Source organism: Plecotus auritus (genome assembly GCF_963455305.1).
Source record: "Plecotus auritus genome assembly, chromosome: 1".
Taxonomy (NCBI): Eukaryota; Metazoa; Chordata; class Mammalia; order Chiroptera; family Vespertilionidae; genus Plecotus; species Plecotus auritus.
The window spans coordinates 56,658,377-56,678,654 of record NC_137770.1 but is presented as its reverse complement, the minus strand read 5'-3'; the positions used below and the strand labels follow the sequence as shown (position 1 = coordinate 56,678,654).

Sequence of the window (20,278 nt, the reverse complement as noted above, 5' to 3'; positions counted from 1 at the left end):
GTGAGATTTAAGGTTATCTGGATTCTAAAATCCCAAGACCATTTTGGAAAGTTAAATATGGGCTCTTGTTTAAACCTCAGACATTCTTAGCTTCCCTCTCTGTCCCTCGTTGGTCCTCAGGAGCAGAAGTGAATAAGAATTCCTTTTCACTTCCTAGCAGCTTTCACTGAGCAGAGGTTCCAGCTGTGCAGGGGCTGGAAGGCTGCTGGACGGAGACCCACAGGCTGAGAGTCAGTCCTCCTGTCTGGCTGACCACCAGATGGCTTTCATTGGATGGGCAAGTTACCCGATCCAGGAAGTAGAGAAATTCATCATTGCTTGATTTGTTTTTCTTCGTTTCAGGTTTTTCTACGCCTGCTGAGAAGAGCCAACTAAGCCTGCAGCTTCAATATCCATCATGAGAGCAAACAACTTATTTGTACAATCTAAACACCTCGCTAATTAAATGGAAAGCAAGGCAGTGATTCTGGGCATGGCTGAATTTAAGTCAAGCTGTGAAACACCGAAGTAGAGGCGGACAAGCTGAACTGAAACCTGAGGGGTATTGGAACCACCGCTTCCCGGCAACTTTAATGTAAGTTACTCCCATTCTGTCAGAGAGAAATCGGAGACATGGTTTGAGAAAAGTATGGAACTGATGACCCCACCTCGAGCATAGATCTTTGTTTTAAGGGATTTGCTTTATATACTATTGCCCACAAACTTTCTTTGAATGATATTTCTAGGCATGATGTCTATAATAGTAAATAATGACAATTACATTTTACAAATAATAGTTTAATATGCTTCTATTTTTCAGTGTTCTTGATCTCATTTAATCTTCACAACAACTCCATGAGGGTGGTATTTTTATTAACAGAATCTTACAGATGAGCAAGCGGTGAAATTATGTAACTTGCAGGAAGTCCAAGGTCAGCCAGTAGCTGATCATCTCATATCCCTAACTATCTGCATCCCAGTGGAGTCCATATTTTCAGGCCATTCATTTCTCAAAGGACAAATTTTCATAATGATTAAAGAGCGCCCTGGCTAGGTGGCTCAGTTGGTTGGAGCGTCGTCCCATACACCAAAAGGTTTCAGGTTCGATGCCTGGTCAGGGTGTGTAAGGGAGCAACCTATCAATGTTTCTCTCTCACATCAGTGTTTCAATGTTCTCTCTCTCTCTCTCTCTCTCTCTCTCTCTCTCTCTCTCTCTCTCTCTCTCTCTCTCATCCTCAAGAGCATTTTTTTAAAAAGCCGTAAGACCCAACAATATCTTTGTTGCTAAAATAGGTGTCTATAACAAAAAAGATGCAGAAATGTTAAAAAATAAAAAAGTTTTACTGTGGAAACTCATACAACAAAAAGAAACAAAATTGATAAAGTTGGTAAACTTGATATCACATAAAAGAGATTTTGAGGCCAAAAAGATGAAGGGATGGTGCTAAGAGGCTCTTGGATATAATGAAAACTACAGAATGAACAGTGAAGACATGGATTACCAAAGTTAGAAATGCAAAGAGAAATAGAATAAATATAGATAGATGATAGATAGATAGATAGATAGATAGATAGATAGATAGATAATAACCAATTGTAATGGGAAGTGTTAACTCATTATCACACTGAGACCAAAAAATAGGCAATATTAAAAATTTTTTAAAAGACAAATTTAGAAGATATTGAAGATGTGACAAAAATAGATGTAAATTTAAAAAAAATAACATAGAGGTTGTGAACACAATTAATAAGTTAGAACCAGTACATATGTATTAAACTCAATGACACATGGACTATACATTTTTTCAATGTAGGGGACATTGGTACATATATACTAACTCTCAAATAAGGTACCAAAAATGAATCATGAGGAAAATTATATAAATATATTTTCTTACCACAGTGCTATAAAACTGAGTGTTAATGATATAAGTAAAAATGTGAAAGGACCCTTGGGCAAAAAGTAATCTCATCTACAGGCTTGGAGGCAGACAGCCCAGGGTTTGAATTATAATTCTACCCCTTACTGCTGTGTGACCTAGGCAATTTATAGAGCCTCTCTGAATCTTGGCTTCTTCACTTGAAAGTGTAGCTCTACTTTGCAAAGTTGTTATAAATATCAGCTATAAAGTATGTAATCTAATACCAAGACTTCAAAGAAGGCTAAAGCCACACATCAAACAATAGGAAGCCGTATTTATAATGTATTCAGATTTCATTTAACTTAACAAAAAGTCCAGATTTTTGTTGATTAAAAGCAAAAGTCTAGAAAATATATACCTAAATACTAACAGTGGTTATCTCTATATCCTGAAATTTCTAGTGATTTTTGTTACTTTGTATTCTTTTTCTACTATGAGTATGTAATACATGTACAATAAGACAATACAAATATGAAAATAAATATAAACTTGTTTGAAACAAAGTAAATATTAATCTATTGAGTGTCCTATAGGTGATAGTTGCTACAAACAAGTAGCCATTTCAGTTGTTGCCTCTATCATCATTGTTATTGTGTAAAATACTTCCAGTCTTTCTTCCTCCCTCCTCCTCTCTCTCTTTCTCTCTATCTCCTTCTCTCTCTCTCTCTCTCTCTCTCTCTCTCTATATATATATATATATATATATATATATATATGAAATATACTATATATACATTATATGTCAAAAATAAATATAAATTTAGATTAATTTTACATTTGAATTAATTATAAAGTTAAATATAGATTATATAAAGTTATTTATATAAGTATATAGTACTAGAGGCCCAGTGCACAAAATTTGTGCACTGGTAGGATCCCTAGCAGCTGCCCACTGCTGGCAGGGTACTCCCTCCCTTCCCCCAGCCTCCTGCCACCACTGCTGCCAACCAGGGCCTCCCTCCCTTCCCCTGGCCGGCCCTGCCCCTTGGTCGAACTCCCAGAGGAACTCCTGGTAGAGGGGACAATTTGCATACTATGCTTTTATTATATAGGACAATATATTGTTAAATATATATATATATATACACATATATATATATATATATCACACAATTTTTGGATAACTGACTATTTAGATATGCACTATGGAACTAGATAATCATACTATATCAATATAAAATCTCCTGATTTTCATAACTGTTAAATTTCCTGATTTTTATATCAGAAATTATCTGTCTCAGGAAATATACATTAAAGCATTTAGGTAGGTACTGGTAGGTAGGTAGGTATGTACATCTGCAACTTATTCTCAGTGGTTCAGAAAGAATTCATACCTAGAGAGAGAATGAAGATAAAGCAATCAGGGAAAACTATAAACACAAAACATAAACAAATGGTGAATCTGGGTAAAGGGCGTACACAAGTTTTTCATACTAATCTTTTTACATATTTCAAAGTGTTTACTTATATAAAGACTAGATGCCCGGTGCATGAAATTCGTACACTCAGGGGGGTCCCTCAGCCCGGCCTGCACCCTCTCACAGTCCGGGACCCCTTGGGGGATGTCCACCTGCTGGCAGTCAGACATCCCTCTCACAGTCCGGGGCTCTCACAGTCCGGGACCCCTCGCTCCTTACCACCGGCCTGCAGTGGAGGCTCAAGAGGCTCCTGCCACCGCCGCTGCGCTCGCCAGCTGTGAACCCAGCTTCTGGCTGAGCAGTGCTCCCCCGTGGGAGTGCACTGACCACCAGGGGGCAGCGCCTGCGTTGAGCATCTGCCCCCTGGTGGTCAGTGCATGTCATAGCGACCAGTCATTCCTCCATTCAGTTGATTTGCATATTATCCTTTTATTATATAGGATTATATAGGATAAACCTTTACAACAACAAATAATGGGTGACAACTTCTAACAACAACAACAAAATTCTCCTAAGCAGCAATGCTAAGTAGGAAATTAAGAACATGATAATAACTTTGGAATATTATAAAATTGAAAGCACCACCTATCAAAAGTGAGAGGGGTGTGAACAAATTAGGGCCCAAAGGTAAAGATGTAGATGCATTTTAGAAATGAGAAATAAGTGAATTAAGCATTTGCTTTAAAATCGTATAAAAAGAAGAGAATCAACATAAGGGAAAATAATAAAGATGAAGGACAGTAATAAATAAACTGAAAAAAAGAAAACCAGTGGACATAAATAAGTTAAATGCTCATTCTCTGAGAAGATTATAAGATAGATTAAACCCCTTGGAAATACAATAAATAAAAGAAAGGGTATAAATCAACAAAATTAAAAACAAGACTGATGATTTAACAATTGATATAAAGGGTTTTAAAGTATAAATGATTGCAATGCACAAATTATGGTTATTTAAAATATTTAGCCAAGTGGACAATACAAAATATTAAGTATAAAATTGGCAAAACAAGATGTAGAAAACATGAACATAATGATGGAGAAGGGAATTATGGAAGTTATTAAAGAAACACCTCATGTACCCAAACAAATATGATGTAAACAAATTTACTGAACAATACTTCTCATATTCAAGAAACAAACTTTTTCATATTATGTAATCAGTCCCAAATAATGGAAAAACAAGACATGATACCCAATTCATCCTAGGAGATAAGTATCATACTCATCCACAAATCTGTGAAAAATACCACACACACACACACACACACACACACACACACACACACACACACACATCTTAGGGTGACAAATGTGCACAAGTGCCAATTCCAATAAAACTGGTTTGAGCCTGACCAGGTGACTTAGTTGATTGGAGTGTCATCCCTTATTCCAAAAGGTTGTGGGTTTGATTCCTGGTCAGGACACTTACTAGGTTGCCAGTTTGATCCCAGTTGGGGTGCATACAGGAGGCAGTTAATTGGTTTCTCTCTCTCTCTCTCTCTCTCTCTCTCTCTCTCTCTCTCTCTCTCCTCTCCCTCCTCCTTCCTTCCTTCCTCTCACTCTAAAAATATCAATAAAAACATATACTCAAGTGAGGATTTAAAAAAACTGGCTCAGGCATATGTAGAGTTTCCAAAAATAGTTGTTGGATAAGTGAATATATGGGTAAATAAACAAAGAAATTAATGCAGTCAACTAGCAATGACTACCAAGGGCATGACAGCAGAATGTCTTGTGCACACTGTTATCAGACGAAGTGGAGGGTCCCCTTCCCCACTGGGTGCTGCTGGAGTGGACTTCTTAAGAGATCCTGAGAAAAGGAATTTTCTGAGACTTGCACAGGAGAATGAGTGATTTTTATTTGTGTGGAATTAAATTCCTGGGTTTTCTAAATTCCATTTCCCTTAGTCCAGACATGGAAGAAGTGTAGCTGGGGTTTCAGTAAAGCTAGAAGCAAAGCCAGCGTCCAGAGTTTCCCTTCCATGTTGGAGCTGGGTCCAGTTCAGCATCAGGCTATTTGCAGTCCATTAGTCCATTGCAGGCAGACAAATGCCAGGAAGCCAAGCATAAGCCATGAGCCAAGTGGGCCAAGAGGAACCAAGAGAGACCTCCTTTATTTAGGTGATGAAGTATCCCAAACCCTCCTGGGTTTGTAGTGGCCACACCCATTCTGACCAACATCTCTGTTCCCAGGTGTGACTGACATCCAAATACCTTCGCTTTGTCATCCCAACTTTACTGGGCATGCATCTACCTTTCCTTTGCCCAGTCCCCTTCCCCCAAATGTTTTGCAGGGAACATGCCTATAATGTCTGGTCTTCCCTTTGCTCCGTTCCTATTAATAATTAGCTAATTACAACGGTATCAATACCACCTATTTGCTAACTTACTCATTACTTCATCTTTACCAGGCTCAATAAACATAGGCAGAAAATTCATTTAAACTGAGCTTACAAAATGCAGCTGTAACAAGAGTGTGGTGACCAATAAAGATAAATTCAAAGAAAGCTGAAAGATTATGACCAATCACTGAATACCTTTTATAAAAGAACTAGAGGCCTGGTGCATTAAATTCGTGCACAGGATCAGGGGGTCCCCTCAGCCCCGCCTGCACCCTCTCCAATCCGGGACCCCTTGGCGGATGTCTGATCCCGGAGATCGGGCCTAAACCGGCAGTCAGACATCCCTCTCACAATCCTGGACCACTGGCTCCTAATCACTCACCTGCCTGCCTGCCTGGTCGCCCCTAACTTCCCCCCATTGCCTGCCTAATCACTCCTCACTGCCTCTGCATGCCAGTCTGATCACCCCTAACTGCCCCCCCTGCTGGCCTGGTCACCCCTTACTGACCCTCCTGCCAGCCAAATTGCCTCCAACTGCCCCCCTGCCGGCCTGATCGCCCCCAACTGCACCCCCCCACCGGCCTGGTTGCCTCTTACTGCCCCCCCCCCCGTGCCAGCCTGGTTGCCCCACGCAGCCTGCTTGTTCAGTCGTTTGGTCGTCCCTCACTAACCCCACTTCCAGCCTGGTTGCAGGCAGCCATCTTGTGAGGGTGTGAGGGTTAATTTGCATATTACCTCTTTATTATATAGGATTGCTAATTTGGAGGGAGGGGCAGGGTGAGCCTTAAAAGAAAAATTGAAGAAATGAAGACACAAAGGTTTTAAAGATAACAGAATATACCAAAATATGCCACTCTGGCATAAGGATTACTTTGAGCTAAAAAGAAAAGGAGATTTAAGAAATGCATTCTAATTTCCCCTTTTCTCCCAAAAACATGAGATAAAAATTAATTCCCCTATGAAAGATGCCCTTTCAGTACCAGGGGAAAAGAAACATTCTTCAATGAAGAATAAAAGCTGAGAGAATTCTGTACAGACAGACCTTGTTTAAATAAATCTTATATTCCTTTATCCTCACTACATAGTTTTGTTACTTTTCCACAATTTCCTCTTTTGTTCAACCCAGTATAAAAGCATGTAAGTTTCACCATTTCTTTGGGTCTTCATTTCCTTAAGACGGCTCCTGTATCATGTAAAACATACCAATTTGTATGCTTTTCTCCTGTTAGTCTGTCTTATGTCAGTTAATGCTCAGGCCCAGCCAAAAAAGCCCTAAGCGGGTAAAGGTAAAATGTTGCCTTCTCTATAGGATTGTTCTTGGCAGAAAAGACTGATGGATCTGACTACATGACAATTTAAAACTCTGTTCAATAAAAAACACCACAAGCATTGTGAAAAGACAAAAAGGAAACAGACTGGGCGAGGGTATTTGCAACACATGTAACCATAGAGAATTAAAATTAGTAAGAAAAACACTAATGAAATAATAGAAAGATGGGCTAAAGATAAGAAACAAGCAATTCATAGCAGAGGAAATCTGAATGATTAGTGACATATAAAAAGATGTTCAGCCTCACCAGTAATTAAAAATAAGGCAATGTGATACCATTTGCATTCATTAAACAGGTGGAAATAAAATAATCCAACACTATCAAGAGTTAGAGAAACATTCACATTTTGATGATGATGTTTTCATTGGTGTAACCATGTTAAAGAGTAAGTTGTCAACCTTTAGTAACACTGAAAAGACACACGTTACAAACCAGCAATTTCACTTCTGGAAGTAAACTCTAGAAGCTTCTACTTGTGGACAATGAAGTCCATTGCAACATTGTTTGCAATAGCAAAAAAACAAGCAAAAATAAAAAGTAAACCACACAAATGATCATCAATAGGATGAACAAACTGTGATATAGTCACACAAAAGATCATTAATAACAGTTTTATCAATAGAGATAAATCTTAAAAACATAAGGCTGAGTGGAAAAACAAACAAGTTGCTGATAAATATTTGTACATATACAAAATACGACTGTATATTTTATAGCTACATGCATATGATGCAAAGATATACATAGATTAAAATTATAGGCACCAAACTCAGGATGGGGTCTTCTCTGAGGAAAAAAAAAATGAGAATAGATTAAAAAAAAGGTACACAAGTGTACAGGTATTCTATTTCTTAACAAAAATAGGAAGCAAATATGGCAACATTTTAGGATTTGATGGATCTGAGTAACAGGGTGATATTCATAAATATTCATTATATTGTATGTTTGAAATCATTTTTAAAAATTGAAATGAGCACCTCAATTTAAAATAGATTAAAAATATATGAACTAGTATATGACATAAAACATCATTAATAGGTAATTTATAAAAAAGAAAATATTAAACAAAATGGGGATTGGTAAATTCAACTTTAACACACTAGTAAAAAAAAGTAAAATAAAATATACGTATACCATTTTGGCTTATCAGTTGAAGATCAAATTGTAAAAATGTTAATAGCTAGTGTTAATATGGGGAGAGGGTAGGGTGGGAGGGGAGAGCACATCCATTCACTGTTGATGAGAACATAAAATGATATGCATTTACTTAATTTGGTAGTACATGTAAGAAGGCAAAATGTATATATATGTATATATATTCATATATATTTATAACCTTTGCTTCAGCAATTCTACTTTAAGGAATTTAAACAAAGGAAGTGATTGAAAATGTGAACCAAGATTTATGCTTAAGTATGTTCATAGCAGCATCATTCATAATAGTGATATCTTAAATCCATTTAAGTTAATTAAAAATTAGGGAATTAAGTTAATTATGGTACATCTGTACACAGAATACTCTATAGTTATTTTAAATAATATTTTAAAAGAATATTTAATGCCACTGAAATATGTCATTAATATATTAAGACAGGTTATTAAAGAGTTTGTGTAGAATTTTTTAAAATAAATATATAGACAGGAAAGTTGTATTTTTTTTTAAAGAAATATATAGACAGGAAAAAAATTTGGAGGGTATTCACATCAAAATGTCAACAATGGCTATGTATGGATGGTGAAATTATGTATATTCTTCATAATGTTTTTTTTAAATTAAATTTATTGAGGTAACGTTGGTTAATAATGTAGGGGTTTTCTGCTCTTAATTTTCTTATTTTTTGATAATAAAGTTATTGATTTTATAATAGAAAAAGTTATTAAAAATAAAATATTCACCAAAATTAACTTTGGTTGATCAAAGATTTAAATATGAAATCTAATTATGGAAGAACTGACAAAAAATTTAAAAAAGTGTTTATCACCTCTCTGAGGGAATTTTAGCTTTCTATTAGCTTTGAAACAATTAAGTGATTGCACTATAAAAATTAGCACTACTAAAGAATTTTTAAAGAGGGGAAAAATTTCTATCAAACAGCATAAAGAATTAAGATCTATCATAAATAGCTAATTCAAATTTGTAAAATATATGTCAAGATTTCAAACGATAAATAGGTAAAAGACAGAACCGCTCCCATAAGGGAAATACAATCAGTAGACAGGGTGGGAAATGTTAATTCTCTCTAAAAATCAAAGACATGTAAATGAGCGCAATCTGAAGATGACAATTTACATATTCTAAAAGAACCAAAAAAGTTGAATGCTAACATCCAGTGTGGGTGAAGCTGCCCAGAAATTGACTCACATATTCATTTACAACCATATTGCTCCCACCCTTCAGGCAGAAAGTTACCAGTAAGAATTTATTCTTAAGAAATAATTTGGGCCCTAGCAGGTTTGGCTCAGTGGATGGAGCGTCAGCCTGGCGACTGAAGGGTCCTGGGTTCGATTCTGGCCAAGGGCACAGGCCTGGGTTGCGGGCTCGATCCCCCCCAGTAGGGGGCATGCCAGAGGCAGCCAATCAGTGATTCTCATCATTGATGTTTCTATCTATCTCTCTCCCTTCCTCTCTGAAATCAATAAAAAATATATATTAAAAAAAAATAATTTGGGCAAAGCAGAATGATCCCTCCTCATCTCCTTGACCTCTAAACTCCAGAACTCCCAGGGCTCAGCCCTTGGACACATTCTCTTTTCCATCCGCATTCAGTGTGGAAGAGCTCACCTCTATACCCAGACCTCTCTCCTTGTAAGTCCCCAGGGAGAAAGCAGACCAGACAGAGATTGTCCTGGGGTCAGGGGTGAGGAGGGTCTTGAGGGCAACTCAAGGGCTCTGAACTCAGTCAAAGCAGCAATGAAGACAAGAGGGGCCAGCAAAGAGAGTCAGAGAGACGCCTAAAGTGAGCTTCATCATAAAATTAATTCCTTATGTTAACCAAACAGCCAGGCTTTATCTGCTAGGGCAGTGGTCGGCAAACCGCGGCTCGCGAGCCACATGCAGCTCTTTGGCCCCTTGAGTGTGGCTCTTCCACAAAATACCACGGCCTGGGCGAGTCTATTTGAAGAAGTGGCGTTAGAAGAAGTTTAAGTTTAAAAAATTTGGCTCTCAAAAGAAATTTCAATCGTTGTACTATTGATATTTGGCTCTGTTGACTGAGTTTGCCGACCACTGTCTAGGGCAGCCGTGGGCAAACTACGACCCGCTGGCCGGATCCGGCCTGTTTGGCTGTTCTATCCGGCCCGCGGAGCCGAAAGAGCGGAGGGTTCTCTTGCTCTCCCCTCCACTCCTTTACTTTGAATTTATATTAGTTCACACAAACACTCCATCCATGCTTTTGTTCCGGCCCTCTGGTCCAGTTTAAGAACCCATTGTGGCCCTCGAGTCAAAAAGTTTGCCCACCCCTGGTAGGGAGTACCTGTGAGACCCCCAGGAATTCCCTAATTGCAGTAGCCCTCAGCTCACCTGAATGCCTCCAGATCTCAGCTGCCCTTGTTCCCCTCCCCCCTCCCCCCCTGCCACCTCCAAAGTCTAAGGGAATTATTTTTGTGAGGCAGTCCACTCATGTTTTGGCCTCCTGCTGAAGCCTGTCAGCCACCTAAAGCAGGCACCCCAACACCCCGCCCTTGCCTTCCAGGAGAGCTCTGTCCTGCTGGGAGCCAGACCTTCCCCTCTGCTGCTGGCCATGGGGCCCCCGTGGTGACAAGGCCAGTTCTGCTCTGAGGTCGGGAAGCAGAGCTGCTAGTGCCCCCTAGTCTCCCACAATCTCTGTTCCACAAACACACCTATCCACTCCGTGTCCCAGTCTGGGTCTCTCCCTCCTGTGGGTGCTTTTACTGCTCAAGGATGTTTGCACATTGACCATCCTTCCTTCCCATGACCTCCCCAGGTCGGTATCACGGGTTTCCTTATCCCCATTGCTTAGGTTCAGATTTGCCTAAGGCAGAGCAGGGCTCACACCCTTATCTTTGGTCCTCAAATCCAGGTCTTTCTCTGTGGCACCAAGTTTGGCCAAGCTTGAGTCTCGCTACACACATCAACAGCCTACCACTTCCTTCCTTGTTTACACATTAATTGGAAAATGGACAAGGGAAGTTACTTTTTTATCAAGAGCTAAGACAAGCAGTTCTGCCCGAGAGATGATATAATAGCAGAGTCTCTGGAGGCAGGGAGCCCTCTGTAAATCTGATTGTATCCTCCTCCCAGCTGCAAGATCCCAATGACACACCGCCTGACCTCGGAGACCTAATCACTGCTGTTTCCTAAGGCAGCGAGAGGACATTCGCTTTCCCAATAGTCCTCCAGTGGCCTGGCAGCCAGATTAGGCGATGGGAGTGGAGCTATGGAGTAACAAATGGCTCTCTCCAGGGCATCACTCCAGTGGCCATAAATTTAAAGGAAGCCCAGACAGGGCAGTGTTTTCGTCCTCCTCTGCCTGAACTTTGCCTGGAGGTAAGTAAAACTGGCTCCAGCAGAGCCAACACTGGCTCCTCCCCGGCAGAACGCAAGCAGGCTGCTCCAGAACCTGTGGGGTTCACCTCAAGGCATGAGACCCGAACTTGGGGCTAACGGGAATCCATGCAGCCATCCTGACCCTGATCTGTGCAGGAATTTCTCTTTGCAGTCGAAGAGATCCCCCCTCCACCAGACCCAAAGGGGGAAAGCAAACTTCCTGAAAGCAGGTGTGTACCAAGCACCATCGGCAGGGTAGTGGACCCTTCTCTCAGGTGCTCTGTGCACATGGCCTGCCAGGCACACATGGGCTCTCTGGCCCTTGAACACGGCCCTGGGGTCTGAGGAGTGTCAGGCTGGGAGAGGCTCACGACCAAGTTCCTGGTCCTGACTCTAGCAGTCACCTCTCCGGGCCGTGCCCTGTAAGGAGCCCCTCTGAGAGCCTTTCCCACCCTAGATTTCCCAGGCCGTTAACCTGAGAAAAGGAACCACCTTTTACATTCAGGATTAGCTGGCCCAAGGCAGATAGTGGGAATTACTCAGAAACACACAATACAACAACAACAAAAAGAAAGCAAATATTTGGGTCAGGGGGTGCTTTATCCTATATAATAAAGAGATGATATGCAAATTGATGTCACGCCCTCACACAAGATGGCCACCCCTCATGTGGTCACAAGATGGCCGCCACAAGATGGCCAGCAAGGGAGGACAGTTGGGACGACCAGGCCAGCAGGGGAGGGTAGTTAGGGGCGACCAGGCTGGCAGGGGAGGGCAGTTGGGGGCGATAGGGCCAGCAGGAGAGCAGTTAGGTATCAATCAGGCTGGCAGGGGAGTGGTTAGGAGTTGATCAGGCTGGCAGGCAGAAGCAGTTAGGAGCAATCAGGCAGGCAGGCAGGTGAGCAGTTGGGAGCCAGCAGTCCCGGACTGTGAGAGGGATGTTCGACTGCCGGTTTAGGCCTGATCCCACTGGCAGTCGGACACCCCCCAAGGGGTCCCAGATTGGAGAAGGTGCAGTCTGGGCTGAGGGACACTCCCCCCGACCCAGTGCATGAATTTTGTGCCCTGGGTCTCTAGTTTTTAAATAAAAAGGACTATGTAACAATTTATACAGTTAATTTCAAAGTCAAGAACAAGAAACATAGATGCTATATATACTTTTTTTTTTCCAAAACACTATTGTAGGGAAGGAAAACGTTTCCCTTTCTAGGTTCTTTAGCTGGCCTAATAATTAAATTGACATAGACAGATTAACAGGAGAAAAACAAATTTAATTTCATATAGACAGGAACCCCACAAAGAAGACCTGAGAGGCTCTCAGTCAGTCAGTCAGCAGAGGCTTCTGAGCCATCCTGAGTAAGAGGGGCAGGGCCTGCGACCTCCAAGGGGAGGACGAGTCACAGGGAGATGGAAAGAGCAAATGTTTAGTAAACAGATGTTTGCCATGCACGCAGGTAAGTCCTTTTTAAAAATCCTCACCAGAGGATATGTTTTTATTTATTTTAGCGAGAGAGGAAGGGAAGGAAGAGAGAGAAACATCAATCAGTTGCCTCCCGGACGAGTCCCCAACCAGGGAGCAAACCTGCAACCTAGGTGTATGCCCTGACCAGGATCAAACCTGCAACCCTTTGGTGCCCAGGACGGTTCTCCAACCAACTGAACCACCCAGCCACGGCCAGATAAGTCCTTCAGATGTAAAAATGTGCCTCTGATGACAGCTCTCTTTCTGGCCCAGGGTCCTTATCTAAATTCTTTTAGGCAGTGAAGGGGGAGGTAAAAGTCTCTTGGTGCATCTGTTGGGCCTTGATTATCTTCAGCTCCAAATAATCCACATGCCACAGCAGCCCGCCCTGAGCCCATTGCCATAAGACAGTGGTTGGCAAACCGCGGCTCGTGAGCCACATGCGGCTCTTTGGCCCCTTGAGTGTGGCTCTTCCACAAAATACCACGGCCTGGGCGAGTCTATTTTGAAGAAGTGGCGTTAGAAGAAGTTTAAGTTAAAAAAATTTGGCTCTCAAAAGAAATTTCAATTGTACTGTTGATATTTGACTCTGTTGACTAATGAGTTTGCCGACCACTGCCGTAAGGAGTCTCCGGCTCTTTATTACAGTCAGTGAGGTGGGAAGAGAAAAAGAAAGGGGAGGAACATGTAAGGGTAGGAGAAGTAGAAAGCACAACAAAAAACCTGTAATCAATAAAAATAATAACAGCTGAGGTGATGTGTTAAGCACAATTCATGTATTTTCTCATTTATTCTTCCCCCAACCCCTCTTTTTAGAGTGAGGAAACTGAGGCACAAAAATTTTAAATCATTTGCCCACTAAAACAGGGCCAACCTGCAAATCCAGTTCCGTGATCACAAAGCCTCCACTCCGGAGACAAAGACGCAAAAGGAGCCAGCCTTTCCCCTGGGAGGAACCTGCCGCTGTTCCTTTTAGCATTCTGTAGCTGGTACTTTCCTTTATCATTTCTTAACAATAGGAATTAGCGGGGAAATTTTGTGCGTCAGTGGAACACAGCCTCCTGAGTTATCGGATTCCAGTGTCCACTGCCCTGGAGGCATTTTATAGCCCTGTGGGTACCTTAGTTACACTGTCGGTAACTAGTAGCAAGGTAACATGCAAATTCTGTCCTGACCTGGGAAGTTGGGTTGACTTCCCTCCCTCACTGTGCAAGACGGTATTTTTGTTTTCATTTGCACATTCATCTCAGCATTCCCTTATCGGTTACACGTTTGTGGCAGTTTCTGGCTTTTCCTTGGAACTGGTTTTAATTCCATTGCCAGCTTCTTTATTGAGTTAAATAAAAGACCACATGTTTATTTTTATATCTGAATGAGAGTTACGATTTGACCTTTTAAAAAATAATGATCTCTTAACAGAATTATCAAAGCATTTCAGAACATCTCAGTGTTGCTTCCTGGAGGACCCTGGGCATGATCTAACCCAAATGGTTTCAAGAGTAACTGGAGGACTGATATGGTGTGTAAGTTAGGTCTTTCATAGCAAAGTCTTACCCTGACCATTTCCTGTCAAGCACTCTGGTTCATGACAAAGCTTCGTGGGGAAAGGCTCCAGTCCCCTCATCTTGGCTGGTCTTTGTTACTGTTGATGGGGGGCAGGGGAAATTCATCTGCATATAAAAGATATAAATCTATCCTGCCATAACATCTCCAGGATGCCTATCTTCTGCTAAATTTCATGGGCTGTTCCAAGCTATCTCCATCAAATAGCTGAGAAAGGGCTTCAGAACATTTGTTTTGAAAATAATAGTAGTAAACCCACAATCTATGTCATGATCTACAGTGCAAGCACACAACACAATTGCATTTTTTTAAAGTTAGACACATGAAGATCTCGCAGCCAATTCGTACCTTCCTCAGCACAACTACTTAATATTGTGTGGGCTTTGGAGTTAGACACACATAATTCAAATCCCATCTCACCACTTACTAGAGTATGGATTTGGGCAACTCGGTAACCTCCCTAAGCCTCAGTTTTCTTCTCTGTACACAGGGAATAATCACACCTGATTCATAGTGTCACTGGCCCCGTATGGTCAGGACCTCCAGGCTGTTGACTCATTCAGGAAAGAATTTTAGAGCAAGTTTGAGTGAGTTCGAAAGCAAGTTTTATTTAGGTAGAGAAAGAAAGAGGCCAGGACGTGGGTTCCTGGAGACACGATCAGAGGGCAAGCCCGGGACTACCTGCCCCCACCTGCTGCTCCCCTGGTCGCAAGTCTCACAGGGTCCTGCTGTGCAAGAAGTGAAAGTACACGTCCAAGTGGGCTCGGGTGAACTTGAGAGTGAGTTCCTCGCCAGTTCTGAGGATTTTATGTTTCCAAGGCTGGTTGTTCCTGAATTGTGTGGCACCAAATTCTGTGTCCACCTTCTGGTTGAGAGGCGGTCTTGTTTCTAACACGGTCCATCCCAGAAATATCATGGTGTTCACCCCCCTCGACCCCCTTCTACTTGTAGCGTCAGTTTTCATTATAATGATAGTACAGTGAGCTTGGGGGTCATTTTCCCGTCAATTTTTCCTCCATCTTGGATTGATCTGGTTTTAGCCAGTTCTCATTGTTGCCTTCTGCAATCACCAAAGGAATTTCCTGCCATAAACGGTTTCCCTTTGATCATGAGTGGAGGTGGGGGCTCTGGGGAGAGCACCTAGCGGCTTACGGGCCTGTGATGTCCTTTCCTACTTCTCATTTCACTTGTGGAGAGCTTCCTGACTGTTTTCTGTCCTGCCCCCATGGGATTGTTCCTGGGGTTTCAATGAGATCACGGATAGAGTGTGGCATCTTCAGGAGTTTGCCCCTGAACTGTAGGCCCCTGACTTGTAGGCCTGCCTAGGAATCAATGAGTAACCACGTCAGCAAGATATTCTGTCCGTGGAAAAATGATGAGTCAGCAGCAGCCCTAGAAGCAGATCCCTGGGAACTGTTCCTGACTTCCTGCACCCAAGCACTGCATTTGCTCAGCCCAGAAAGCTTTCGTGAGAGGATTATGGGACATGGTGTCAATAGCAGCTGCTCTAGAGAGGCCTGGGCCCTTCCCATCCCAGCCATGTCCCAACCCAGCCTGATACCCAGGATGAGGGCTGTGCCTTGGGTATCTCATAGTCAGAAGCACTGGGACCCAGCAAGAGAGCTCACCTGCCCAGACTGTGCCTCTGGTTTGCTGCAATCAGCCAATTCAGTTTTTGGCTTGATTGGTCTCTCTGAGGATCTGATCATCTCTCGACAAGCTAACCCACACCCCAAGCAGCTGGGTGATGCAGGAACAGAATCTAGTCTATGCCCACCCTCTTTCTTACTAATATAGAGGAGAAAACTCTTTAAAAACTTAAAGGATCCAACAATGTTCAATGCCGATCTGGCTGTTCAAAACCAACTTAAATCTTTACTTTCTTTTGCTTCCAACCATAATGCAGAGAAAAAAGTCTTCTATTCTACTGGGACTACTAAAATCATAAAATGCATGATTGGTGCCAGAGTATCTAGTCACAAAAAAAAGAATGCTCTAGTTTCTGTGGGGGGGGTTGTTGTTGTTGTTGGTTTGGTGTTTTTAATTGTTCCACAAACCAGCAGCTGAAATCGGATTGGAAATGTAAATGAGCCAGCACAGAGCAGAAAACATAAAAATAAGTGTAGGAAGAGATCTCTTTGCTCCGTAGGTACTCAGCTCTTCACTTTAGACTTGGGGGATGAGAGAACAATAGTGCTTACAGGGACCTCAGAGTCCTTCTATCCAGTCTACATGGATTAAACATGTGACCTTGGGCAAAGACTGTCCAAGCCTCAATTTTATCACCTGTAAAATGGAAGAAGTAATTCCTAATTCATTCGGTACCAAAATCGAATGAGCTTTGGTTGTGCCAGGAGTTGTATAAGCACTTTCCTTTTGCAGAAAAGAAAACTGACGCAGGGAGAGGTTACGTAATTCACCCAAGTTCACACAGTGAGTCAGAGGCTGAGCTGATAAAAAGGACAATCTGCAAAGGTTAATGGATGAGGCATGATGATCTTGAAATGCCTGAACCACTTCATTCTTTCAGTCTGAAACATCATCCTCAACCTTGTTTTCCCCTTTCATTTGTGTACTGTTCTTTTAAAAAATTGATAAGAAAAAGGTTAAACTCCAGGCCAACCCCTTTCCAAACGAGGGCATGTTAGAAGCCAACTCAAACTGAGGAAGTGTTCTGACTTGTTTTGCCATATCCTCGCACGGTGCAAGAATGTCCACACAGATCGATTGGTCACGCAATGAAAACTTGGTCATTGTCCTAGTGGCAGTCTTGCCCCAAGCAGGAATAAGAGAGAGTCGTCATTGTCTAGTGACAATGATCCTGAAAACTTGATAAATTTTATTTTTCAAGAAGAAGAGGGTGCAGTCCCGGGAAAGCAGATGAAGGGTGTGTGGTTAAGGAAACTGACCCTGGGCTCAGATGGCCCTGATTTCCCCCCACTCAACCTTTTACTAGTAAGATGTGGGTTTTGTCTCAGTTTTTCATCTCTGAAATCTCAGCTGTAAAATTAGGGAAATGATAGTACCATCCAAAAGTTACTGTTTTGATTACTCTTTTCTTAGAACCCCACGTGGGGCTGCCCTTCTCAGGTATCCCCAGTTTCTGAAGACGAACACAAACAAATCCGGTCCTGAGTATAAAACCCTGTCTCTCTCATCAGTGAACTTCCCCTTGACCCCCTGGCTTCTCCCTTCTGGGACTTGCTCTCGTTACCTCTGTAAAATATTGATTGCTCTTCTCCTGATTAACTTTCTTATCACCATTACACTAAAGGGAAAGGCTATATTCAGGTCATCAAATGCCAATCTCTGAAAATCTCTATTTCTTTAAGAAGCTCTTCAAATTAAAAGAGAACAAAAATGAGACAGTTTTTAAGACTCTAACTCTAATACCATTATTATTTTAGACTGAGGAGTGCAGACGAGAGAAACCACTGGGCTGTCCTACCACGGGCAGCACTGATAATGCTACTGCAGGCTCCAGCCGCCCTGGAACTCAGACCTGCCTCCTTTTCAGCTCATGAAAAATGAAAGGTCCTCCATAAACCACTGGGATTTCTTGGGTGTGGAAATAACTAAAGATCTCACTAATGGATTCAAAGACTGTTCCAAAGTATTGATGGAGTCAGGTCATGAAGGCCTGGGGGCCACTCTATTCCTCTATGGCAGAATCTTCACACCCTCTTAATGGAGTGCCTTTATCCATTTTTTAAAAATATTTTGAGTGTCCCTTCCAAAATATATGGATGTTTATTTGCTTATAAACTATACTAGAGGCCCAGTGCACGAATTTGTGCATGGTGGAGTCCCTTGGCCTGGCAGGCAATTGGACTGATCAGGGCCATCTCACCCAGTTCCGATCAGGGCCAATCAGGGCCAGCCAGGGGGAGGGGCCGTGGGAGGCTGGCTGTGGGAGCACACTGACCACCAGGGGACAGCTCCTGCATTGAGCATCTGCCCCCTGGTGGTCAGTGTGCGTCAAAGCTACTGGCCGGTTGTTTGGTCATCCAGTTGTCTGGTTGTAATGGTCACTTAAGCTTTTATATATATAGCTAGCACTCAGATATTATATAGTACGATATATAAATTATATAGTGTGAATATATTATAAACATTATAAATACACAAACAAAATTTTCCAAGGTGATGTCTTAATCTGTTTGTGCTGATATAATAGAATACCATAGACTGTGTGGCTTACAAACAACAGAAATTTATTTCTCACAGTTCTGCAGGCTGGGAAGTCCAAGATCAAGGCACCAGCAGATAAATGATCATGTTCTCATTGTAACCTCCATGGAGGACAGAGCAAGGGATCTCTCTGGGGTCCCTTTTATAAGGGCACTAATACCATTCATGAGGGCTTTACCCTCATGACCTTCTTACCTCCCAAAGTCCCCACTTCCAAATACCATCACCTTGGGGGTTAAGATTCAACATATGAATTTTGGAGGAGACACTAAATGCCTCTAACATATAATATAAGGAAAATCTGAAAGATGTATTATTTTCTTCTTGAATCCCAGTAGACCTCTCAAGCACCACTCTGAGGCAATGGTTCTCAATCTTCAGGTAACTAAGAACAATTTGGAGGACTTGTTTACAATGAAGGTTCTCCAGGCCCTAACCCTAGAAGTTTTGATTCAGTTGTTCTTGGAATAGGCCCACCACTCCTCCTTTTCCTGAACTATTAGCTGACTCCGACTTCAACGCTCAGTTAGATTTTTTAATGACTGGTCCAGATCCTTCTGTTTTCCTAGCCTTTTCATTTTCTGCTAGAATTTGAACTGTGGTCCTGCTGTTATCTACCTCCTGGACACCCTCTTGGTCCCAAAAGTGAATTAAAAACAATAAAAATAATAATTACAGCTGCCATTTTTTATTTTCTTCTTGCCAGAATTCCTAAGGGCTTTACCTCTTTAAGTTACCTCCTTTTTTCCGATCAGGTAGCTATTTGTCCCATTATACAGATAGAGAAAAGTCAAGTTCAGAACATGAATGTCGCCCTAGGTCACCCAGTTAGTAAGTGATAGGCCAAGGATTTGAACCTAGATCTGTCTGATTTCAAAATCTGGACTCTTGACCCTTAAGCATATTTACTCTAAAATAAGTCACTATAATTTATTGAACTTCTACTGTGAAACAAGCATTTGGCTGGACACGTCACATACAAATCTCGAGTTCTCAGGACATACTTGTGTTTACAGAGGTGTGAATCTCAGTCTACAAATTCTGCTGTGCAAGAAATGTCTTTATTTTCTTTAACCCATCTGAATTACGAATCCAAACTCTTATTTTTCAGGCCCTCCTGGATCCCTTCTCCCCACTCCCACCCAGCTATGCTGTAGTTCTGGATCAGACACAATACCCAGGCCTGGTTGGGAGTGAGCACCTGGTCTTTTGTCATCAGTCCACATAGGTGGCCACTGAGGGGCCGGTCCTGCCCATTTACATGACCTGTTGGCACCGGAGGTTCACTCCCACCCCACGCCAGGCACAGGGACATCTTTTGCCAGGCTGCCAGCGCACACACAGCCATTTCCTCCCTGAGTTCTTACCACCTCTAGCATAGTCCCTAGGAAGCAAGGACTGTCCCTCTTCCCTCATGGACAATTTCTCCCTCCCCCACCCACTTGCAAAGCCAAAGAGACTCTCTTTCTAGTGATGGGAAGGTAGGTGGGGATGTTCCTTATTCTTTCACATATCTTTAAGACATGTTAGCCATTTGCTTGCCTTTGTAGGTTAAATTCC

At 42.0% G+C, this 20,278-nt stretch overlaps 1 protein-coding gene across 2 annotated transcripts in view; it reads left to right on the top strand.

Annotated features, from left to right (window-relative positions):
* The first annotated feature begins 313 nt into the window (after positions 1-313).
* Positions 314-20,278, top strand: part of LIPC (lipase C, hepatic type) — a 139,531-nt gene continuing 119,566 nt past the window's right edge. Inside the window, exon 1 of one of the 2 annotated variants that reach the window (XM_080665879.1) lies at positions 314-574. The gene's annotated coding sequence lies outside the window, so the exon portion shown is untranslated. Of the gene's footprint in view, positions 575-11,338; positions 11,503-20,278 lie in introns of those variants that run through there. The other variant, XM_080665881.1, reaches the window with a different exon arrangement.